General features: G+C 39.4%; 1 protein-coding gene across 5 annotated transcripts in view; it reads right to left on the bottom strand.

Moving 5' to 3' along the window:
* The window catches only part of dab2 (DAB adaptor protein 2), a 235,420-nt gene that overhangs the window by 190,956 nt on the left and 17,940 nt on the right, over positions 1-26,524 (bottom strand). For 2 of the 5 annotated variants that reach the window (XM_042066191.1, XM_042066216.1), the window contains exon 1: positions 2,488-2,593. The exons of 1 other annotated variant lie outside the window; for it this stretch is intronic. The gene's annotated coding sequence lies outside the window, so the exon portion shown is untranslated. 2 more of the 5 variants (XM_042066199.1, XM_042066210.1) reach the window with 2 other exon arrangements.

Below are 26,524 nucleotides of genomic sequence, written 5' to 3'. Positions count from 1 at the left end.
CCCTTTCTCTGTCAGATATTTAACCATTTAGCATACCATTTTCCAGTTTGTAACAAGTGATCCTTTTGCACAACAGTGAGTGAAACTACGGTCATTAGTGCACAATTGCCTGTTGATGAACTACTATGAACTCTAGTTTGCCTGGAATGTACAGTATATCTATAGATAGGGAGCAAGTATGTCAAGTTGTGCAGCTTGTAGCCCAAAAAAGACCAAAAAAGATTATTTTCTGATGTCATTGTTGTAATAAAAACATTATTGCTGCACCCTGACCACTTATTTATCTCATCTTTTTCATATACCATTCTGTAATATGTGATAAAGTGATGCAATATTGACTGAACAGTTTGTTAATGAAATGTCTAAACTTGATTATAAAACACTTACAAAGCATTTACTAACCATTAGGCTAACTAACAAACAAGCTGCACTTAAGACTCACATCCAAATAATGTTTATGTAGCCTAAACTTTGCAAAGTGTAACCATTTAAAAAGCATTGTAATGACCATCCACATAAAGTTTATGGATGGTTTACAAACTCATTAACCTTTTTCGAGGTATTATAATGAAGTATTATAATGAAATTATTAACCATTACCAAAGTTTTAACTAAACATTAATAAATGACAATTCATCATTTACAAGTGATGATATAAAAATTAGATTACACAAACTAATGCTAAATTAAAAACATATAGCATTAGAAACAATTAGTATTTGTTAATGGTCACATAATTGTTTGTAATCAGTTAAAAACATGTTACTTAGGCTATCTGTTAAATAACTACATACTACTCATTACTCATTTATAAGCAATGGTTATTACAAGGTGCTAACGGTACTTTTTACAGTATGTCAATATGACCTCCTTTATGTATGCCTCCCCATTTATTTGAATAGAAAAATAGCTGCCCAAAATAACTGCCCGAAGCCATTAGCAAGATGGGCATCGACTAGTGAAACCTATAAGGACTTTGCCTCAGTCCACACTGCTGTCTCTATTTCTTCCCCTTCAATTCTAGACTCCACTGTAGTTAATAAAGCTGCAGCCATTCCACTCATTCTAATACACATACATCATACTGCTGCCAAGTAGGCCCCAGCTATTAGTAGGCTAATTTGTGTCTTGTCTACTCTACCTCATGATGTATAAGTGCCAGTCTAGTTACCCAAAATTACAGTGCAGTACAGTTTATCTTAGTAGTTTAGCTAAGTATCTGACTTCCATTTATTTATTTATTTTAAAGAAACAAATATGTCTCTCAATCTAAGCTATACCTCTTTGCCAATTACAGCAATGGATGCCTGAATAATTATACTTTACAACTGACCACACCACTCCAGGTTGTTCAGTAACTCAGAAAGACATTATGAGCTTCATAAAAAAACACTAGTCAGCAGTTACATGGAAAAAAACATCTGCTCTTTTGCTCTGTCAGCATATTAAACAATGTCTGCAGTCATTTTTGTCAAACGTTGTATAAACAGTCAATGACCTATCTGGTGACCAAATAACTGTCCATTAAAGGTACAGTCCATATTTCAAGCTCTTTTTTTATTATTAATTTCACTAAATTGCTCCTCATGGTCCCCTATGGTTCTCTAAGTGCTTAATGATAGCCAGCAAACCTCACTCCCTGACACTTTAAGAGACATTTTATATACGATTCTTGATACGAATTTCAGGACAGTGCAGCGAGTTTGAGTTGAGACCAACTCAAAAAAAAGATATATGCCTAGTCTAGTTAAGTCATACATAAAACCAATTTACACATTTGATTTTTGATCATTTTACACATTGTTTAATTTTTGAAGCAAACAGCCTTCTCCCCAATCACAAACTGTAGCCTAACCTACCCACCAAAGACACACAGACAGTAAACAGTATAAGTATATATACTCTTTTGATCCCGTGAGGGAAATTTGGTCTCTGCATTTATCCCAATCCGTGAATTAGTGAAACACACTCAGCACACAGTGAGGTGAAGCACACACTAATCCCGGCGCAGTGAGCTGCCTGCAACAACAAGCGGCTCTGGAGCAGTGAGGGGTTATGCTTGCTCAAGGGCACTACAGACAAATTCAGTAAGAAATTCCATCATGCTCATGCATAGACCTACCAAACATTCTGAAAGAAATTCTATATCAAAATATAGGCTATTGTTAACCAAAAAGTAATTGATCTTTGAAGACTAGAGAACCAGAATCACAAAGCTGGAGGACAAAGCTGATGAAATTCACGATATCACGTCTTAGTAGGTCTATAAAATTCTGATAAGCGTCCTGCCAATGCCCCACAGATAACAGCGATCACGTAATCCAATTCTTAACACAAGTGATTTAAATATTTCTGCTCACCACTTCAAATATGACAAATAGGATATCAGCAAGACTAACATTTCAGATTGGCATAGGCTAGTAGGCCTATCGACTTCAAAGCCATGAACAAAACGGAGAACAAGTATCCTAACAACATAACACTCACCGAAATTAAGCGTCCCTCCTGACGGGTGCGTGCTCTAGCCAACAAAGTTGATCAGCTGACAGGGAAGCCTAGGCTACGACTGTTCCTTGCGTTTGAGAAAAACTGCCTACTCAGAACAAAAATAGTTCTCGTGGCTTTGGTTTCGAGGATGCGCACAATCAACTGCCTCACTTTTACAGAGCCAACCATTAGGCCTAGGTTACAATAAAAAAAAAAGTAGCCGATGCCAGGAAAACAGGTGAAGGAGCTCTTAGTGAAAACGCTAGGCCTACAAAACAATGCTGTAGCCCCTACGGAAGATCACAGGGATTTCAATTCTAAACTTCCAGTCAATATAGCCTACTCAAGGCTATAAAGCTAACTAAAAAAACATAATGATTATTTTATCTGGTTACATAGGCTAGCCTACATTATAGGACTAGCGTGTAGCCTAGTCAAAGTCGTATAGTTCTCAAGCCTCACGCAATGACCGCGAAACACGGATGAATGAAACATGTTTTAATTAAACGTAATTCTACCACACTGCACTAGTGTTTATCAAACGTTTTCAGACCAAGGACCACTTAACCAATAAAAACTCACTGAACCACCTTGCTTAATGTATTTGCACCTTGCTTATTGATTTAAACTATAGCTTAGGCAGTGTTGCAGAACTGTTTGGATTTACGTACACGTTGGTTCAATATGGCAAACAACTCATTTACATTATACCACGTCTGCTCGCGGACCACTTAGTTTGCGAACCACCAGTGGTCTCCAGACCACACTTTGAGAAACACTGGCCTATAGGCTACCACACTGGAACTAGAAATGCAATTCTAAGGAATTACCAGTGCATGAAAATGGCAAAATTGTTATGCATCATGTATCATATCATGTAGGCTATAGTTAAAACAGATAATGCAAAGATGGTTACTAAGGTGTTGCTAGGATAGACATAGTGGTTGCATCGTTTAACCCTTAACGAGCCCAACCAGTCTAATTTTATTAAAATTGTAACAATGACCAATCATCTAATATCTCAGCTGTCCAATGACTGATTTATTTCTGAAATCTTCCCCATAATGCTGACAATATAAGCTTCAATTTTATCTGATTGGTAAGGGGTTTATGGCGCGAAATGTCTTGGATACTTGAAGATGAGTCATGAAAAAATATTTTCACTTCAGTCACTTTTGACATGGACAGCCAGATGCCACCTGCACTTCGTTGGAGTTTATCTCGACTGGAAACCACACAGCTGGATAAACTGAGGTAATATATGTTTTTACATCGGTTCTAGTTATGGTTTATCTTAATTTGTAGTCCTAAAATCAAGTTATTTGACAGAAATATGCTTTCTCATCAGCGTCAACATTATGGCATAGTGGGGGCTAGTGCATAGTCATGTAACTTTAGCTAGCTGCATTACTCTGAACTGCTTGCAGTATTCTCGTTTGCTTTTGATGTCAGTTATTTTCATTTGACAATTTCATTTAAAACCCTGTTAGTATATAACCTGTAAGTTTGTTTTCTAGTACCAATTTGCTTGTTAGGTAAGCATTACATTTGCAAGTCAGAATAGCATACCAAAGCTGAATAAATCAATGGGCGCCACATTTCTAAGTTGCGTCGAGACGTTCCCTGACATGAAATAAGTTGAGCGATATTTTTACTCCTCTCAATATGTAGTTGTAGAAAACAAGATGTGAAATCACGGATTCTGTCAGAAATGTAATTAACTCATTGCCTTCCCTCAAGTTGTTACCTTGCTAGGCAGTTTGTAGTGAACTATTTTAGCTTGCTAACTTCTAAATGACAAACATCAGACGTGCTTGTCTCAACATTTTCTAAGATGCCATGATTTGATAGCTATTCTACTCCTCTCAATATGTAGTTATAGAAAACATGATGTGAAATCACATACTGTATTCTGTCAGAAATGTCATTATAGCATTTCAGCAGTTAGTTACTAGGTGAAATGCAATCTGTCATGGTCAAGATACTTTGTTCTCCGATTAATCTGTCAAGGTACACGTTTTTTTAAATATCATTCTTATTGACTGTAGCATTTGCTTATATACAAATAAATGGTTTATTCTTATAGACCAAATAAATCTAAACCTTAGATTTACACTGATCACTAAGTTTATCATAACCTTTGAAAGGTTAATGATATTCCAATTCAGTCTTTTTTGTTAAATAACCCACAACTTGCTGAACATGTCATACGCTCTATATTTTTCTCTATCTTGTAGAGAAATATGATGAAAATTCATTTTTATGTGAATGAAATTAAATTTGAACAAATTTCAGTATACATTTAGAGAAGATTTTCAAAGACTGTTCATTACTATATCAACATTACCATATGTACAGTATTTTACATCATGTCACAGAACTGATCCTTCTGATTACAATGGTATGTATATCCCACAGCGGCCATCGACAGCAGTTCTATATTGTGGTCACAACACTGCAACGAAAGTTTCCTGCTATGGGGAGGAGTGACATGAAGGACTGCATCAACAAGATCAACAAATTCCTCCGCACAACACGCAGATCTTGCCAGGGATTCAACATGCTTCAAATGTAGACAGTAGAATGTTGAATGTAGAATGTAGAATGTTCATTATTTCAATAAACATGTTTTCTAAACTGTAAAGATCCGAAGCTTCCCTAACCAGAAGCCATGGGTGGATAGAGAAGTGAGAACGGCATTAAAGACACGCACCATGACTTATAATGCTGGGCTTATTTCAGGGGATATGACGGATTACAAAGCAGCATCTTATAGTTTACGTAGAGCTATTAAAGATGCTAAGCGGCGCTATAGAGACAGAGTTGAAGCTGATTTCTTGGAGGGTGATCCAGCACGAGTGTGGAAAGGACTCCGAACCATCACTGGCTTTGAAAGAAAGTCCCCTCCTATGATGAATGTGAGTAAAGCCCTCCCTGATGAACTTAATGCTTTTTATGCTCGCTTTGACATGAAAAACACAGACTATATTGGACTAGCTGCAGCATGTGAAGCAAATGAGGATGCACCTTTCTGTGTCTCTGAGGTCGATGTGAGCAATGCCTTTAGGAGGGTAAATTGTAGAAAAGCTACTGGACCGGATGGAATTTCTAACAGGGTTTTGAAATCCTGCGCTGCTCAGTTAGCTCCTTTGTTCACTTATATCTTTAACACATCATTGGCTCAAGAGATAGTTCCTACTTGCCTCAAGCAGTCTGTTATTGTTCCAGTACCGAAAAACAAAAGTCCATCATGTCTGAATGACTACCGCCCAGTAGCCCTGACGTCTACAGTGATGAAGTGTTTTGAGAAGCTTGTGAAAAACATTATCTGCTCATCCCTCCCTGCCTCCTTCGACCCCCTCCAATTTGCTTACAGAGCCAACAGGTCTACAGAGGATGCCATCTCAAACCTCATGCACACCACCTTAACTCACCTGGAGGAGGGGAATGGGAATTATGTGAGGATGCTGTTCATTGACTTTAGTTCAGCATTCAACACGATAGTACCTCTCACCTTGGTCACAAAGATGAAGGCCTTAGGACTGAACACCACCCTGTGTCACTGGATATTTGACTTCCTCACCAACCGTTCACAAGTGGTTAGAGTGGGGGGTCTGACATCTGACTCATTAACCATCAGCACTGGTGCTCCCCAAGGCTGTGTTTTGAGTCCACTGCTGTACAACATCTACACACATGACTGCAAAGCCAACAGTAGTCATACCTCCATCATCAAGTTTGCAGATGACACAGTGATCTTGGGCCTGATTAGTAACAACAATGAACAGTTCTACTTGGATCAGGTTGATGAGGTGGCACAGTGGTGTCAATCTAACAGCTTGACACTGAATATCAATAAAACCAAGGAAATGGTAGTGGATTACAGAAGGCAGCAGCAGAACTACAGTTACACCCCACTAATGATCAGCGGGCAACCTGTAGAGAGAGTCACAAGTTTTAAATACCTTGGTGTCCACATTACTGAAGACTTAACATGGACTGTTAACACTCAATATGTTCTGAAGAAGTCCAGACAACGACTCTACTTCCTTCATCAGCTAAGGAAATTCAAAGTTTCTACATCCATCATGAAGGCCTTCTACACTTCAGCGGTTGAGAGTGCTCTAACTGGTAGCATCATCACCTGGTATGGGAACTCCACAGTTAGAGATTGTAGTACTCTGCAGAGAGTAGTGCTCAGCTGAACGTACTATAAGAACTCAACTCCCTGCTCTACAAGATATCTATTCCAGAAGAGTACTCCTAAGAGCCCAAAAGATTCTGAAGGACTCTTCTCATCCTAACAATAGATTATTCCTACCGCTGAAATCAAGAAGACGCCTATGTAGTCACAAAGCCAGAACTGAGAGACTCAGGAGAAGTTTTTATCCCCAGGCCATCCGAACTCTGAACTCACACTATACTGACTTTGCACACATTCACTCCTCAGCACTCTCAAACATTTCCCAACTCTGAACTCACACTATACTGACTTTGCACTCATTCACTCCTCAGCACTCATGACCCCCCCCACACACACACACACCCACACACACCTACAAGACTTTTAGCACTTTTACATCCCTCTCCCTATGCTACAGACCTTTTATTTATTTTCTTATTTCATCACACGTCAAAACACACATACACACACATATCTGACTTTCTCCAACTTTTGCACACTTTTTATTTATTATTTTTGATTTCTCCTCCATCTACCCATGTCCTTGATTGCCTAGCCTTTCTGCCCCCCCCCCCCCCACCCCCCACCCCACCCCCATCACACACAGTTACATCATCACTGTCATCACTTCACATACATACAGCACACTGCTTGCTACAGTAAGCCTCCTCTACATACTTGCTGCACACTGCCCCCCCCCCCCACATACACAGCACATTGTCTTCAGGATCTTCTCCAACACACATCCTCTACATACTTACAGCACACTGCCCCCACCTACCCACACACACACACATCTTCACTGTCATCACTCACATACATTACATACAGTACTCTGCTTGCAATAGTAAGTCCCTGCCCCCCCCCCCCCAATACACAGCACATTGTCTCATGAGGAAGCTTCTCCAACACACATATTGCACACTGCCCTCTCCCCACATACACAGCACACTATCCCATCTCCCCGGTCATCCCCCCAACACACACACCAAGACCCCTGGCAGTTGGGTTAGCCCCTTGAGCCGTGGATCTGCCCAAGGTTTCTTCCTTGGTAAGGGAGTTTTTCCTTGCCCCTGTTGCTCTTGGGTGCTCCTTGTTGGTCCCAATCCCAATCCTCCCCCACCTTTTTTTATGCAGCCCTTGCCACTTAATCTACTAAACCCCTCTTCTACTGCACTTTTTACCCCCCCCCCCCCCCCCATTAATGCACAAATAGGCTGACACCAGACATATTTTCACTGCATTTCTTACTTCCAGTAACTATATGCATGTGACAATAAACTTCCTTGTATCCTTGTATTCTCTGAAGCACTTTCCCGACTTTGTCTTTCTATAAGCCTATTATGGAAATAGGGGTAGAAAACTGGATTTAACTAAACAAATGTAACTAAGTAAATAGATTGTTTACTCTACAGTAGGTTATGTTCCCCCTCAGGGTGTTCAGTAGGCCTATTGAAAGTAGGCTAATGAGCTTAATAGACACATTAGCGCTTCCAGCCTAATGACTTTCACACATGATTTGAATGATTTACAGTAGACACATTAGCCAACATTGTAGAGACTGTGCAGAATACAATGTGTGAATGGTGTTCAATGATTTGCCAATATAATAGTCTTCTGCTGGGTTGCATGTAACCTACATGTATTTCGGCCTTAATTGGTTAAATGACAATTTTTATTATGAAAATATTTCTAAAACTTCAAAAAAACAGTGTCTAAAACTCAGTGTTGTTCAGACTCAACCCTGTTTGTATTTTGTTAAATAAAGTTCTACAGATTACATTATTTATTTCTTATTAATTGCGTCTTTCGATGTCTTTTGCAACATATGCTTGTTAGGCTGGGCTACTGTCAATGTCCTTGTACAGGTAAATGTTCAACAATTGCTGGTGTACAGGCTATAATCAATTAGCTAAATCATTTGTCCAGCTGTTTAAACATTTTTTTGTGCTACATTCAAACACAAAATGTGCTTTGATATCTTTTTCGTTGTCGTTTGAACATCGGCAAGCAGGCATATTGCGGTTGCAATTTAAGTGAAATTTCTACAATATCCCAACCAGAGGTGTATCAAGCTTTTTAAAAGTGTGGGGGTTGTGGGATAGGAAAATGAAACAATCTGGCCAAATTATAAATAACTCCCTACAGGGACGTTGTAAGTATTTTCTGAGAGGGGTGAAGACTATATTGGAACGTTTGAAGTCTACACTGTACGAAAATTTCCCGTAAAAAAACAGGAATCAACTGGCAGCAGAGTTTCCAGGAAGTTCCTGTTATTTAACGGTGCCCTGGTTTAACATTAAGTTAATGTAAAATAACAACATTAATTTCCTGTAAATTAACAGGAAACAACTGGCAGGACTTCCAGGAGCTTCCCGTTGTTTAACGGCAGACTACCATAACATTAAATTCCTGTTAAGTATATAACATCATTTTCATGTTGGGTAACAAGAAAAAAATGTGATCTTCACGTTAGTTACACAACAGGTCTTTAATTTTTTACAATTACAGGAAACAAGTGCCATATATTGAGTTCATCCACTCTCAAATCAACATTTTAAAGATAAAAATCCATTTTTTCACATCAGTTACTTATTTGTAGTTTAACAGATATTTTATTTCACAGCACTTACTTGACAGTCTAACAGTAAAGTAATCTTTGAAAGATGAAGGGACATGAAGCAAGATAATAGTAAATAGTAATTCAGGAACATGTAGACTGACTATAATCGTATTTCAGGATCAGGGAATAAGACACAGAAGAATTATCATGGAAAATAAAAACATCGCATTAGGCTCGTGTATCATGTATGAATGTAAAATGTAGATACATAGTAGTATTAATTGGATTTCAAAGAACAGGTAATAGGATACAGAGGAATTACAATGGAAAACAAATACATTGCATTAGGCCCGTTTAAAATGTAGACACGCTATCTAGTAGTATTTTGAAAATCGTATTTCAAAAAACAAGGAATAAGGTACAGAAGAATTATCATGAAAAACAAAAACATCGCATTAGGCTCGTGTATCACGTATGAATGTAAAATGTAGACACGTGATCTAGTTGTATTTCAAAAATCGGAAATAAGGTACAAAAGAATTATCATGGAAAATAAAAACATCGCATTAGGCTTGTGTATCACATATGTATGTAAAATGTAGACATGTTATCTAAAGTAGTACTATTTCAAAATCAAATAAGATACAGAATAATCATCACAGATATTTATCAATTATCAATATCATTGCATCGCATTGGCCTTGTGTACATGTGAGAATGAATAAACTGACAGATTATGTCCAGAAGAATTTAAAGTAAGAGATGAGTATAAATGATAATCAGGGAGGGAATCAAGTAACATTCATGAGAAATCAAGTAACATTCACTTTACTTATTAGTGATTGTTCTTAGGCTTCTTCTGGGCCTTTTTCTGTGAGAGAGAGAAAGAGAGAGAGAGAGAGAGAGAGAGAGAGTTACAAAAACTGATAGGGTACACTAGGATTCATGTAGAGGAAAATTGTGCCAAAGTGAATGAATCGGATGTGAATTTGTAACGTTAACACACTTTCTCACAATGAAATTAACTGACATTTATTACTTACTGTAACTGCATTTATATTTGATTTAATCAGTTGTATAAAGTAGAAGTATAGTGTTATGTGGTTATTACAGCAGTACTATGCATGATTGCTCTCTTCAGAGGGTGTAATCCTGCATAGTAGTGCTTATAACTACATAGTAGACTACTACACAACCCCCCCAATACATACCACACATAAAACAAACTCTGGTTCGAAAGTGTGACATGAACTTACCTCTGGAAGAATTCAAGGGTGCACGCTGCCTCCTCCTGATATTGCAGATTCAGAATATAGAAGGTGGAGAAACATGTCGCAATCCCTGTTAGAAATGTGGCGAGGTTGGACCCTTCACAAACGATTAAGGATTCAATGCTGACCATCCACTTTTGATGATTACCTTGTCGTTCACCTGAAAAAAAGAATTTACTGTATCATATTCAATTTAAGATATAGATCCACATGTCAACTATGATTAGATTCCTTTTAGATTCGATTTTGTCCAAACAAAATTTAAAGGAGAATTCCGGTGTGATATTGACCTAAAGTGTATCGAAACATGATACCGAGTGTGAACGTATGTCTCATAGCCCATCTCGGCTTGTCCCCTGCACTCCAAAATCTGGCGCTAGTTAGCCGATGCTACCAACATCTTTTTCAATAGTGGTGCTTCGGCATCGGGCTAGCCATGCAAATAAATCACTGTTTTACACCCATTTACGAGGCTCAATGTATCTCCACACTTCATTGGTAGACTTCCGAGGGCCCTGACATTTAAAACGAGACATTGAGAACTTTGAAAAAGCACTGGTAGTTTACTTACAAGACGATTTATACAGACAGTATCTTCACGAAGTTTAGCGTTTGCAGCCATCTTGAATTTAGTCACGATAAGTCGAGCAACAAGTAAGAATGAACAGCTATGATAAGGGATCAGATTCCAAAAATAATTCAGTGGAAATGCATGGATTCCAGTTGCTGCTACTGGAAGAAACTGGAATCCATGCATTTCCACTGAATTCTTTTTGGAATCTGATCCCTTATCATACCTGTTCATTTATTTATATTTGATTTAATCAGTTGTATAAAGTAGAAGTATAGTGTTATGTGGTTATTACAGCAGTACTATGCATGATTGCTCTCTTCAGAGGGTGTAATCCTGCATAGTAGTGCTTATAACTACATAGTAGACTACTACACAACCCCCCCAATACATACCACACATAAAACAAACTCTGGTTCGAAAGTGTGACATGAACTTACCTCTGGAAGAATTCAAGGGTGCACGCTGCCTCCTCCTGATATTGCAGATTCAGAATATAGAAGGTGGAGAAACATGTCGCAATCCCTGTTAGAAATGTGGCGAGGTTGGACCCTTCACAAACGATTAAGGATTCAATGCTGACCATCCACTTTTGATGATTACCTTGTCGTTCACCTGAAAAAAAGAATTTACTGTATCATATTCAATTTAAGATATAGATCCACATGTCAACTATGATTAGATTCCTTTTAGATTCGATTTTGTCCAAACAAAATTTAAAGGAGAATTCCGGTGTGATATTGACCTAAAGTGTATCGAAACATGATACCGAGTGTGAACGTATGTCTCATAGCCCATCTCGGCTTGTCCCCTGCACTCCAAAATCTGGCGCTAGTTAGCCGATGCTACCAACATCTTTTTCAATAGTGGTGCTTCGGCATCGGGCTAGCCATGCAAATAAATCACTGTTTTACACCCATTTACGAGGCTCAATGTATCTCCACACTTCATTGGTAGACTTCCGAGGGCCCTGACATTTAAAACGAGACATTGAGAACTTTGAAAAAGCACTGGTAGTTTACTTACAAGACGATTTATACAGACAGTATCTTCACGAAGTTTAGCGTTTGCAGCCATCTTGAATTTAGTCACGATAAGTCGAGCAACAAGTAAGAATGAACAGCTATGATAAGGGATCAGATTCCAAAAATAATTCAGTGGAAATGCATGGATTCCAGTTGCTGCTACTGGAAGAAACTGGAATCCATGCATTTCCACTGAATTCTTTTTGGAATCTGATCCCTTATCATACCTGTTCATTTATTTATATTTGATTTAATCAGTTGTATAAAGTAGAAGTATAGTGTTATGTGGTTATTACAGCAGTACTATGCATGATTGCTCTCTTCAGAGGGTGTAATCCTGCATAGTAGTGCTTATAACTACATAGTAGACTACTACACAACCCCCCCAATACATACCACACATAAAACAAACTCTGGTTCGAAAGTGTGACATGAACTTACCTCTGGAAGAATTCAAGGGTGCACGCTGCCTCCTCCTGATATTGCAGATTCAGAATATAGAAGGTGGAGAAACATGTCGCAATCCCTGTTAGAAATGTGGCGAGGTTGGACCCTTCACAAACGATTAAGGATTCAATGCTGACCATCCACTTTTGATGATTACCTTGTCGTTCACCTGAAAAAAAGAATTTACTGTATCATATTCAATTTAAGATATAGATCCACATGTCAACTATGATTAGATTCCTTTTAGATTCGATTTTGTCCAAACAAAATTTAAAGGAGAATTCCGGTGTGATATTGACCTAAAGTGTATCGAAACATGATACCGAGTGTGAACGTATGTCTCATAGCCCATCTCGGCTTGTCCCCTGCACTCCAAAATCTGGCGCTAGTTAGCCGATGCTACCAACATCTTTTTCAATAGTGGTGCTTCGGCATCGGGCTAGCCATGCAAATAAATCACTGTTTTACACCCATTTACGAGGCTCAATGTATCTCCACACTTCATTGGTAGACTTCCGAGGGCCCTGACATTTAAAACGAGACATTGAGAACTTTGAAAAAGCACTGGTAGTTTACTTACAAGACGATTTATACAGACAGTATCTTCACGAAGTTTAGCGTTTGCAGCCATCTTGAATTTAGTCACGATAAGTCGAGCAACAAGTAAGAATGAACAGCTATGATAAGGGATCAGATTCCAAAAATAATTCAGTGGAAATGCATGGATTCCAGTTGCTGCTACTGGAAGAAACTGGAATCCATGCATTTCCACTGAATTCTTTTTGGAATCTGATCCCTTATCATACCTGTTCATTCTTACTCGTTGCTCGACTTATCGTGACTAAATTCAAGATGGCTGCAAACGTTAAACTTCGTGAAGATACTGTCTGTATAAATCGTCTTGTAAGTAAACTACCAGTGCTTTTTCAAAGTTCTCAATGTCTCGTTTTAAATGTCAGGGCCCTAGGAAGTCTACCAATGAAGTGTGGAGATACATTGAGCCTCGTAAATGGGTGTAAAACAGTGATTTATTTGCATGGCTAGCCCGATGCCGAAGCACCACTACTGAAAAAGTTGTTGGTAGCATCGGCTAACTAGCGCCAGATTTTGGAGTGCAGGGGACAAGTCGAGATGGGCTATGAGACATACGTTCACACTCGGTATCATGTTTCAATACACTTTAGGTCAATATCACACCGGAATTCTCCTTTAATACAGAAAAAAAAAACATTTAGTGTTCAAAAGTTGATTTAAATATGTATATGTTGATCATTATTACTCTAGTGAATGAAAACAAACATACCTAGTAATATCAGGCGAGGCGTCACAGGTAGGCTTGGAAGACTCAACATCAGCTACAGTCGCACATCCCTTAGCAAAAGAAAAGAAAGGCACTGAACAACTCTTCATGATGTGTGTGTGTGTGTGTGTGTAAGGAGTGAGTGAATGTGAGTTGTCTGCAAGGTGAGTATGAAAGGTGTGTGTGTGTCTGCCGTTGAATGATTAAAAGTGACGAGGCGGGTGTGATAAGATGTTTGTGTGAGGAATGTGTGTATGTGTGTGCAAAGTGAGGGTGCTTGCTTTTGAAATTGTCTGTCTTATCAAAACCACATTGTTTATGGTTTCTATATATGTGTGTCTAAAGACCTAGATAGATAGATAGATAGATAGATAGATACTTTATTGATCCCCAGGGGAAATTCAAGACCTGCATGTCTCTTTAATTTGGCAATCTGGAACACAGCATGGAAGGTCTATATTGGGTATATTGTCATGAATTTAGGTATGGCTCACATAAATAGACGCAGTGGACTGATGCCCACATATATGACATGTAAACATCTTCCTGTTGCATGCCGCTAGCTCAAATGAACTCAGGAGGAATACCATACACGTGTCATGCAACCACCTCTGCTATGGAAAGCTAGCTAGGCTACTAACTAGCATTAGCTTTCTAAACTGTCAACTGAAGGACTTAACACAACTTTAAGTAAAGCACGGGCGAAATCCATGCATACAAGTAAACACTGAAAGCAGTAGTCACACTACACTGATCCGTTTGTGCCATATTATTTATTTGTGCCATATTATTTATTTGGCCACTGGTTGCTCTTGGGTGCTCCTTGTTGGTGCCCCCCACCCAATCCCAATCCTCCCCCACCTTTTTTATGCAGCCCTTGCCACTTAATCTACTAAACCCCTCTTCTACTGCACTTTTTACCCCCCCCATTAATGCACAAATAGGCTGACACCAGACATAATTTCACTGCATTTCTTACTTCCAGTAACTATATGCATGTGACAATAAACTTCCTTGTATCCTTGTATTAAACTGATGATGCTAAGCAGACTTAGCTAGCAAACAGTGTTATAGCAGGTAAATCACGCGAGTTAAACTTTAAAAAACTACGCATACCCTACTCATACCAATACTTTTAGATGGCTTCAGATTGCAATGGAGAAACGTAAAATTTGATCAACAAGTGATAACGATAACGCATGGCTTAAGGGCGAACGCGTGGTTTTGGCTAGCTGAATAGCACTGCTACTAACTTCGTTTCAGCAGGGTAACATTCAGATATGTTGTATTATACAACTTGTATAAACATGACCAGTGTGCTTTCAAACGTTGTATTTCTGGTCAAAGATGACAGATAAACTCACCTTATTGTGTTGATGGGTTTGGGTATGATTCCAACGTATCGTCTTCTCTCAGCAGACAGCTTCCCATCACCAGCTCGAAGGTAACGTTAATAGATAACAGGAAGTACGTGTGTTCCAGAATAAACACGGGCGTGGTAAATAACAGTGTTGGAGCCTGATTTTACACATTTGTCTTACTAATGACTGGAAAGTCCTGTTTATTGAAGGAAACAGGTGAATAATGTTGGAATCTGGGTGTAAATTTACAGAAACGTTTTACAGTGTACCCAAACATATAAGGGAATATAAATAAATTGTGTTGCTAGCCAGCTTAATTAATGTCAATTTAAAGATTATGATTAGTAGTTTCTATGCTTTTTCCATTGATAGTTTCAGGAAGCCACGTTGTTGTTTAAACTATTGTTGCTTCTAGCCCACATTACCTCCAGTTTCACTTGTGCAGGGACGCACACATTGCATGAGCGCTCATAAGCGTTCTATTTGAGTTCTACATGCTGGAAATCTTAGTTCTCAAATGTAGAACTCAAATGTGTCTTGACGCCGCCGTTTGTAAGATCAAAAAAAGATGTTCTAAATGGAACGCGATCGTATTTAAGACATTAAGATCTCCAGTAGATGTAGCACTACGAGTAACATTGACAGTGAAATGCCGCCGACGTTTGTAAGATCATATCAAATAAGGCGTTCTAAATTGAACGCGATGTAATTAAGCTGTTCAGATCTTTTCCAAGTGTCTTGGAGACGTATGTGTGCTGACTGGGCTATGTCTATATAGTTGATGACACCAAATTAATAAGTATTTCTGATTGGGGAACATTTTGCCTAGTTTATTTTTATTTTCAGTCCGCGGTTCCATACCATTCAATCTTGCTGCAAATGATCAGACGTTGGAAGCACCGGGCATAACTTAATTTCGCGGCTACGTGGACCAGTAGGTTAATTGTTGAGGAGGCCCATAGTTTGAGAAAAGCTGCAGATCATACACAGAGAAAGCATAATGCTCTGAGAACAGTAGCCAAAGGTCTTTCTGCACAAACAACAAGTGTTTGTGCGCGCACCCCCGCTTTCACTTTCACAGTGAATTTTGGTTTACTAAATTATCATAATGCGGTAACAATTATCATTTCAATTCTACCTGAAATCTACTCACTGCAGACGTTATAATGCAGACCCAAGCAGCAGCACAGCCTTGAAAGACGCACACTTTGAATTTGATCAGAGCGGCTCTGGTTCTTCACTGGCTAACTTGATGTGATTGGCTGGATGACCGTTCAATCAAATCAATTCATGCCCTTTACAACTATGCTTATCCGCCCTGGCAAACTTCGTCCATTATGCATCGATCAGGAATCGAACCCTGCTCACCCTCGTCGCAGTCCTGTGCATTCTTATTAGTCTGTCAACTCCATGTGAACAAAGTGACAAATGGCTCAACTGTCTCTGACTGGGGTTAAACAAAATGAAAAGGCATTTTTTTTCAGAATCTTCGCAGCGCCAGTTCCATTGATTTTAGCGGAAAATAGGGTACGTCTTTGACTTAACGCATCCGTCTCTGGTGTCCAGTCTCCAAGTGTCTCATGCGCTATCAAATCTATAAGTAACCGTGACAAATAGGGTATAAGATATATAAACTCACGCTATTGTATTATCATATATGTTTGGTAATGGCTCAACTGTCTCTGATTGTTCTACTGACTTGGACTGACTTGGAAACTGCGTCATGGAAGCAGTAAGTCAAGTCGCATTAAAAATATTAGTGGCAGCACTTACTCCCTTGCGGGCCAGATGCTATATACCACAGACATGTTTTGGGGGGCCACCCAAAATGAGATGGCGGGCGTATCCGTAGTTTGGGGACCACTGGGCTACATGTTCTTAACTTCATAGCCCTTTTTTGCCCCTTGTTTGATGTACTGTACCTGACTTGGCACCAACACATCTGTTTATTTAAGAGCAGTACTTCAGTGATGGTCTTTTATGCTCTGTGTGTTTTGCAATTTCACATTTAAAGACAAGTAATAGAGTTTTAAGTCACAGACTATGATTTTGCAATGACTAGGGATTTTGCAGGGTCACAATTTACAAGACTGCAACTAGATTAAATTATTACCCATCGTGCAATAGATATCAACAGGAACTGAAATGATAGCCTACTAAACTCAAAGTCATATTTTCATGTTTCTGCAGCATTGTCTCATGCGCGACATCCCTAACCGATATAGAGTTGTTCTGTCACGTGGAAGAGCCGACTAATAATGTATAAGAAACGAAATAACAAATGATCATATTCATGGGTTTCATCAGGTCCCTTGCTACAGCTGTCGCCTACTTTGCCCCTTCCTGTTTGGTGTTGGAGAGAGGTCACTTTTGTTTTTTATATTGTTCACGTCACTATTTGCATGAGCCATGACTAGAAAGACTTGTGATAATATCAAACATGTTTGATATTGTCGTAACAGCAAAACTAGAAAGAGACTGACTCCAACAGACATGACAATTGCTGCTTTATTTTTTTAGGTGCCATCCGGCAGTCCCAGCCTGGAGCCATAGGCCACTATTGCAAGTTAGAAGTGGGATGATCTATGTTAAGCGTCAGAAAGGTGGTGTATGCATGTTCTGATTAGTTATGATATTGCACAGATATATTACTGCTCAGATATTTGGGGTCACTTTGAAATATCCTCTTTAGATTCAGCCAGATTTGCGCAGCGAGAAGTCAAACACGCCCACTGATTTGACCTTACTGGAACACGAAGAAAGGCAATTCGAGAACCAAAATAAAACTATTCAAAATCTTCACAGAAGATATTTGGCTGATAGAAGGAGATTAACATTTGAGCACAGGGGCACCCAGGGAATATCCTGTCATATGCAGATATGGATGTCTGCCAGTGCCCCACTGCTGCGTTTGGCCCCTGAGGGCCTCAAAGAGGGCTGAAAAAATGTGTTCGATCAAACATTCAAAAGCACCATCTAAAACCAATCTGATATGAACAGGCAGGTCACACAGAGTACTGAATGGCCGCTGCCAGACAAATTATCTGCTGCGAAGAGCCCGGCAGACACCAAAAAAGGCCCCCTCAGATATGGCCTAGATCAAACATAGGAGGTACCACATGAAATCACCTTGAAATGAAAAAGCACCCACTGAACCCAAAATCACCATGCCAGACAAATTACTTGCTGCAAAGGGCCTGCCAGACTCCCCTCAAATGGGGCCCCAATATACAATAACATACAATTGACTGAGATTAAATGTTGAGAGTACCACAACAGTTTCTGAACCAATTGTACACATCCACAAACAGGGGTGTAGTGATAAAAAAAAAGAGGTGGGTAAACTATAAATTCTGTAATCAGGCGGACCATGACATGGTCACAGGTAAGGCAGAACACGGTATACCGGTGTGTATCTTGATCACATCGCTATAAGCTACCATTTGATGGTACCAAGGGTATCACTAGGTGTTCCCTCATAGGCCACACAATCACTATATAATTCCTACATTAATCTAAGTTCATTGTTAACTCCAGAAGGAATAAATATGGTTAAAGTCTGTAGTTTTTAGATCACGATAAAGAGAACAAAAATGTCATGATGTATGTCAGAATGATGCTTCAGAAATCAGTGTTTACAAATATTTACAAAATTCATTCATTATCCAAACTCGTTTACATGACATGCTGTGTGGCTAATCTTTGATGCTTCCTGCTGACTGCCGCAAGCCAATTGGTCACTGACACCATAATGCAGCGCAATATGGATAAACTGTATTGCGCAGGCCAGGTTCAACAATAAGAAACTAACAATATAAAACTAAAGACAATTGTAAAACGACATAAGCTTAATTTAGAATTGTTTAGGAATGGTATGCTACTTAAAGGTGGAAAAACACAATTTAGAGGTATTTAAAAGATAAAAACAATTGGACACCTCTACTCATTTATGTGTCTCTCTTTTGGCAGAACAAAATTGCAAACTGATTTTTATAACTCTGAAGTGTGTCAGTTGAGATCACAAGGCCCCAAGGGTCATAGCTTTTATCGACAAGAAATGGGCTTGCCTGTAATCTCTGACTCCATGTTTCTTTAAGTAGAAGCACTTCACACTCCTCAACCACAGACTTAAAAGCCCCCTTCATTTATTTTTAAGAAGGACATTAGAGTAACCTGTTTGTACCTGTTAGTTATCAAGAAATGCAACAAACAAACACACACACACACACACACACACACACACACACCACCTCTCTTTCTCACACACACACACACACCTCAACCAAAGTGTGATTATTTGTGCGTTTGACGGGTGTGTGTGAAGGGCTGCAGTTTGTAAGTGGGTCTGGCCAAAAACCTCAGTCAGAGGGAGGGTACAAAGAAATGGAAATGGGGGGAAAAAATCAAGCAAACCACAAACACTACACTCTTAAAACAAATGTGTTGTCCCTATCTGGACATAGAGATGTGTTAAGAAACAACGCAAGTTGTGTTGTTTTCAACATATTCGTTATAAGAGTGTAGGGGAGACCCGGGACAGTTGAAACACTTTTTAATTAAACGTAATTTACAAAGCCATCGTACCACAAAAAAAGCTAATATTTGGTCACTAACAACCTACATCTGTCCTCGGTCAAATACAAATGCATTTTCAGTAGGGCTGTCAATCGATTAAAAAAATTAATCTAATTAATTACATACTCTGACTCTGATTAATTCATCTAAATTAATCGCATATATATTTTTTGCTGTGAAAGTATTTTAAATATTTAAATTTAAATGAATCATTGAATAATCAGCATTAGTGACATTAAAGTTCAAAAACTCTTTTATTATTATTTTCACTGTTCAAATAATTGCCATAATAATCTATGATATAACCTAATATGCTGAGGAAATAAATTCAAAAGTGCTTCGGGAAGAAGTTTTTTTTTTACATACAAGGCATTTCAGGCCACAGATATAACCTAGGGGACACAATGAAAATAAATTAACACTCCCCTCAATGTCAACCAGGGGCGTCATGCAAGGCAAAATTCAGAGGGGGCACAATCAGGCAATTTTTTTCGGGGGGGTTCCTGTTAGAGGGGGGCCGGTGATTTCTCCCCCAGGAGATTTTGAAATTCTGGCTGCTAAACATACCATTTCAATGCAGTTTGGGAGGGACAGAAATACCTTAACAGAGCAGCAACCATCCTCTATCTGAGGACTAAGCTAAAGTATCTATTTTGTAAGTTAATGTAAAACACATAGGTTGGTGAAAGAACTGTAAGCTCAAATTCAGCTCATTAAAGCATGTTTAGACACACACATTTACACTTAGGCCTACTACACATGATTTTAAAAACAGTATCATTGCAGTTGTTATGATTTGATTGATATGTGACCTAAGAACAATCTTACAGACGCAGCTCGTTCACTTGGGCAGGAGGGGCAGAGCCCTACTAAAGATTCATCCACTAGAAAAGTAGATCCACAAAATATTTTTTTTAAATAAAATGTTGTTTGTTTATTATTGTAATCAGTGGCAAAGTGCTCAATCATGTTACATTTTTGTATGATTTGCAAAGAAATTTCGCAAAGATCTCGTTGATCATATCCGTAGTTGTTGTAGGCCTACTGTAACGTTACATTTCATTTCTGGTAGGGCAGTGACGTCATTGCCCTGAAGAAATTTAACAGCGCCTGCTGTTTGTCTATGTAAATCTGTCGACCGATAATGGAACTGCAGCTAGAGCGCGGTTAGTAGAAGGTCGGGTGGGCAGATCATGCCACTGCCCACCCTATACGACGTCAGAACTTACTGCCTACTGTAGGTAGTAGCCTATGTATTACTACTGTATTAGTCCGCACGAAGTTTGTGAGGTCAGGCAGACAGTTGAAAAATGGCGAGTGAACAGCGTGTGTGCAATAGTGTGGAGTTTCTCTTAAAGAACTTATTCGAAAGACTTGAGTTTGTAGTTAACTTAGCTATCAAAGACCTAGGACCTGATCAGCCCGACATTAACATCGTATACCAACAAACAAAGGACAAGAGTCGGTCATTTAATCGGACATTTTCACGTTCGTGGTAGGCCATATGTCTGATAAGAAGCTCTGGTTGTCCTGAACGCAATAAAATGTTCTGTTTTCCATGCCTGCTTTTCCGATCTTCTGGGGGACAAGGGGATGCTTGGAGTAGGCTAGTGTAGGTGTGTGTGACATGAAACATTTTTCAGAGAAGGCAAAAAACATGAGGCTAGCATCTGAGTTGTGCAAATTAGCCATGCTGGGGAAAGCTAATATTGCAGCACAACTCGATGAGGGCTACACTGTAAGTGCGAAATCGTGTACGAGTTTGTTCACCTGAGAGTGACACAGATAAAGTAAGGCTGATTGCACAGACATTTGATGGGGCTAGTGTCATGAGAGGAGCATCTGGTGGAGTGCGTAAGAAAGTGCAAGACGTGTAGCCTACCCTAATTGCTATGCACATCAATTGAACCTGGTGATGGAAAAGGCTGCGTCAGCAGCATCCTCAGTGCGTGTCTTCTTCTCGGATTTTTATAGTTTCTCCGCTTTTTTCACAAGATCTCCGAAAAGATTTAAAAGCTTATTTTGGAGTGTTTCTAAATAATTGAAACATCTGGAGATTTTAATACAATCTCAGTTAGAGAGGCTAAAGGGTTTTCTCAAATGCTCTTAGATCCTGAGTTTTTATTCCTTAGACCTGTTCTAAGATCATGCCCCGTGTAGATGAGCTCTATGCACAGAAAAGAGCAATCGATGCAGTGGAGGCACACAGGGTTACAGACAAGTTTGTGGCCAACATGAGAACGACAGGCCTACGTGATGTCCCGTGCCTTTGTGCAAAACATACTGGTGTCCAGGATAAGCGCACGACCGCTTGTAACTTTGCGCAAATTGCCTATGAAGTGTGTGATAATCATAGTTACCGCCACCGACAGATTTTCATTCACTGGCCATTTGTCTGCCGCCATCCTATTTGATAGTTCAAGCTTCCTCAAATTTTCCAAATCATTCCCCAAGGAGCTCTTGAAAAAAACTGCCCTTTTACGTGTATGTGTCACTTAATATTAATTTCTAAACCACGGTGGACACGCAAGCACTCATTCATAAACACAGAATATTTACCTTTTTAATGAATAGCCTACTTTTAATTTACTCTTTAAAGTTGAGCTGGCTCTTGAACACAATAATTTCGTTACTTATAATTTCTTTTATGAGTAGGCTAGGCCTACATGACAATAAACAACTTAAACTTGACTATGAGAGCTGAGTGGTGTAAGGCGGCGTGAAGCCTACACTTGGAGCTCTAGTGGAATTTTGATTTCGCAACGAATTCTCGGTTATTTGTTTCCCTCTTGAGTTTTTCCCCCAAAGTAGTTCTCCACTGATCTGAGCTAATGAGCTGATTACCGGTACCTACATTGTAGCTTTTATTTGTCTGAATCTCAACATTTTAAACTTCACTTCTTATGAATAAAATAACATTAAGTAGGCTAACATAGGTTAATAATGCATGAACAAAACGGTATTTTGACCGCAAGTGGTAACATTATGGAATTCCATTCCCCAGATTTCGCTCATAGCCTAGCCATAGAAAGAAAGAGTCGTAAAAATGAACAAAATCTCCGTGGACCGCCCTTTTGCGTCCAGCTGCCGGTGACCTGGAACTATGCCAATTTTTTTTTTCTAAACTTGATCAACAGGCTCTGCCCCGCCTATTTGTCAACCCAGGAGCCGCTACTGCAATCTTACATTAAAAAAGTTGCTGAGGTCGGACTTTGTGGTGCTTAGAAATTAAATTATTTTAATCTTAATTCATGTGATGAAGGACTTTGAAAGAAGTTAGACAGGTTTCAGTGCTGATGGTTAACCCTAAATATTTGAATATTTTACTAGTATTTTTCATGACCCTTTATGGCAAGCAATAGGCTACCTCATTTGTAAGTTGCTATCTGCAAATCATGAGCAAGTGACCTGATAATATGAGCACGAGAGAGACTATTATACTTCCTTGCCCTCTACATCACGATCATAGCGATCCTATAGGCTATAAAACAACTTTAAGCCTCCTTTTGAACGGGTAGGCTATCCCTTTTCATTACATGGATTAGCAGCCAGATACGTGAAGAGAACAAGTGGAGAAACATCCAACGCAATGCCTTGGTAGGCCTAATGGTATTAGGTTGGATTTTGTAAATCGAACACCCTCGTTTATGAAACTGGAAACAATTGAACCAAGAGACTTTGCCAAATATTTGTAATAAGAGTAGCCTAGGCTACGTTATACTGATAGGCTAACGTTAACAAATGCTCTGAATTCGCGGCCAACATCAAATCCATAGTTCTAACTATTTGATCATCAAGTCAAAATTTCCTGGTCAACTACAAATAATTCCACTACTTTTTATTGCTTAGCTAGACTACTTACCACTTCAACACCATTGACTGTATCTGTTTAAACTGTAACTGTAACAGTTCAACTGTTCAAACTGTAGCCTAAAGTTAACTGTAACAGTTCAACACAAGCAAAACATTGCGAGCTCAATGCACGTGTGAGTTACGGGAACATACACAGACACCAATTTTAGGAAAAGGGCTGTTGACTGTAAAGGTGTTTAAGTCGTGATTCACTCGGATCTTTCACCCGTGTCTTTAAATTAACCCATGAGTCGCGAGTCTCTAGTATCATTAACTCGGATCAGTTGAGTCCTACTACAATTCAATCTAAAACGATAAACAGTGCCACACACAAACCTCTTGCAACATTAGCTAGCCTCCTAGCCCTAGCCATCGTAGCTGCCAAAAATGTAACAATTTCGTAGGCAACCACAACTCCACAAATCAACTCAAGCGACTGAGTGAGCAGGCAGTCCGAGATAACTGGTTAACTTCCCGCAGAGCCGGAAACATTGCAGACTCACAGACCATGGGACTCAGATTGGAGCGGCTGAGTAGCAATCCGGGTTAGTCGGATCAGCCGGCCGGTTAAGCTACGTTGAGTACGAGTCAGTCGAATCAGCCGGCTACGTTGTCATGAGTGGATCTGCGAGAGCGAGTAGCTCCTCCTCGAGGTGAAAAGCAATTCCACAACAAAAGCCATTTTTCCACTTCTGAAATAACATTCAATGTTCTGCATGTAGCCTAGACATAATTAGATTTGGTGTATAGATGTAGCATATTAAAATGCAATTAGGTCGTGCAGACCGTCCGAACTGCACGCTCATGGAGCTGCTTGAGTATCTACCCGGGTCAGTCGAATCAGCTGGGCGGGCCGGTTACGTTGTTATGAGTGCGAGTCAGCCGAATCAGCCGGCTACGTTGTCATGAGTGGATCTTTAGAGCAGCGAGTAACTCCTCGTCAAGGTGGAAAACAAATCCACAACAAAAGCCATGCTTTCACTTCTGAAATAACATATGTTCTGCACGCATAGCCTACTATAAAAAGCAATTAGGTCGCAAAGACAGTCCGAAACATTGCAAGCTCTGTATGGAGTTGCTTGAGTAGGCTAGCCTACCTGAGTCAGTTGGATCAGCCGTGCGGGCCGGTTACGTTATGTTGTTATGAGGCGAGTCAGCCGAATCAGCCGGCTACGTTGTCATGAGTGGATCTTTAGAGGAGCGAGTAACTCCTTGTCAAGGTAAAAAGCAAATCCACAACAAAAGCCATGCTTTCACTTCTGAAATAACATATGTTCTGCACGCATAGCCTACTTTAAAATGCAATTAGGTCGCGAAGACAGTCCGAAACATTGCAAGCTTTGTATGGAGAGTAGGCTAGCCTACCTGGGTCATTTGGATCAGCCGGGCGGACCGGTTACGTTATGTTGTTATGAGTGCGAGTCAGTCGAATCAGCCGGCTACATGAGTGGATCTGTAGACGAGCGAGTAGCCTAGTTTCTACTCGTGTCAAGGTGATAATAATAATAGGCCTAATGAGAATAGTAGTAGTAGTAATAATAATAATAATAATAACAATAATAATAATTTATTCACTGCAGGGCATTTCTACGTTCCTGTTTCTATGTCTACATTGAAAGTCAATTGCTTAGGCTAGGTTAAGACAATAAATAAACAGTCTGGCTCAAACTGCTTTCTTTCCCGTGAGTGGGTGGAGGTTTTGACGCTATTATATTAGGCTAGTTTATATTATATTATATTATATTATATGCTATTATATTAGGCTACCTAACAGTATAGCTATGATTAATAGTATTATTAGTTGCCTAGTATTAGTAGTCTATAATACTTATTAGAATAAATTCCTAGTAGCCTACTATTTAGTAGTAGTGGTAATAAACATTGTAGCAGAGTAGCATTAGACCTAGGCAAACTTTTCTATTGTTAACAAAACAACAACAAATAATTAATTATTATAATATAGGCTACCCTCTCTGTCAATAAGATCAACGTTTCTGAACATGAGCACCAAAAAGATGAACAATGTGTGGCTGCACTTTGACCAGGAGAGCAAAACTCTAAAGGCTAAATGCAAGTGCTGCAAAAACCTGGTTTCAAATCATGGAGGATCCACATCCAACATGAGAAGGCACTTAACGAAATGAAGCACCCCACGGCACTGCTTGAACGTAGGACTGAATTTCTTTGCGATTTAGCAATACTGACTCAAATGACTCAAGTGACTCGTTCAACCCGGATCAGTTTAGTGAGTGACTCAGAATAACCCGGATCCTTAAAAGGAATCGAGTTTGACAGGCCTAGTTGACTGGTCTTCAGCTATTTTGCTACGGTTTATTACACATCTAGAAGAATACATTTGAGTCGTTATAGGCTCTGGCTTATTATGGAGCATAATAGGAACAAAGTTATGATCCAAAAAATTATCAGGGACGAAAAATCCGAGGGGCACGTGCCCCCTTAACTTCAATGGGCATGACGCCACTGATGTCAACACTTATTTCTTTGCATTGATGTGCGACTATAGAGTTGATGAACTCCGGTGATATGCAAATTCCTTGCTGCAGACATTGCAGAGGACTTTATTTTCAACACTTTATTTTTTATCAGGCCATTTTTAGACTAGAACGGCTCGGGGTCAAAGGTCATACGGAATTGATTAATCTGCACTATTTTTTTCCCCCTCAAATTAATGAATCGAAATTAATCAGTTATTTTGACAGCCCTAATTTTCAGCTTTGAACCAAACCGTTCAGGAATTATTACAGCAAAAGTGGGACGTGCGTAATGTTTCATTCGTCCCTCCTGGTCGGGACAGTTGAAACACCATAAGGGGAGGAATGAAACATACAGTTTAAGCCATATAAACTTTCCACAACTTCAACATTTTAC

Source organism: Alosa sapidissima, chromosome 2 (assembly GCF_018492685.1).
Source record: "Alosa sapidissima isolate fAloSap1 chromosome 2, fAloSap1.pri, whole genome shotgun sequence".
NCBI classification, from domain to species: domain Eukaryota; kingdom Metazoa; phylum Chordata; class Actinopteri; order Clupeiformes; family Clupeidae; genus Alosa; species Alosa sapidissima.
This window is presented reverse-complemented; position numbering and strand designations above follow the sequence as displayed.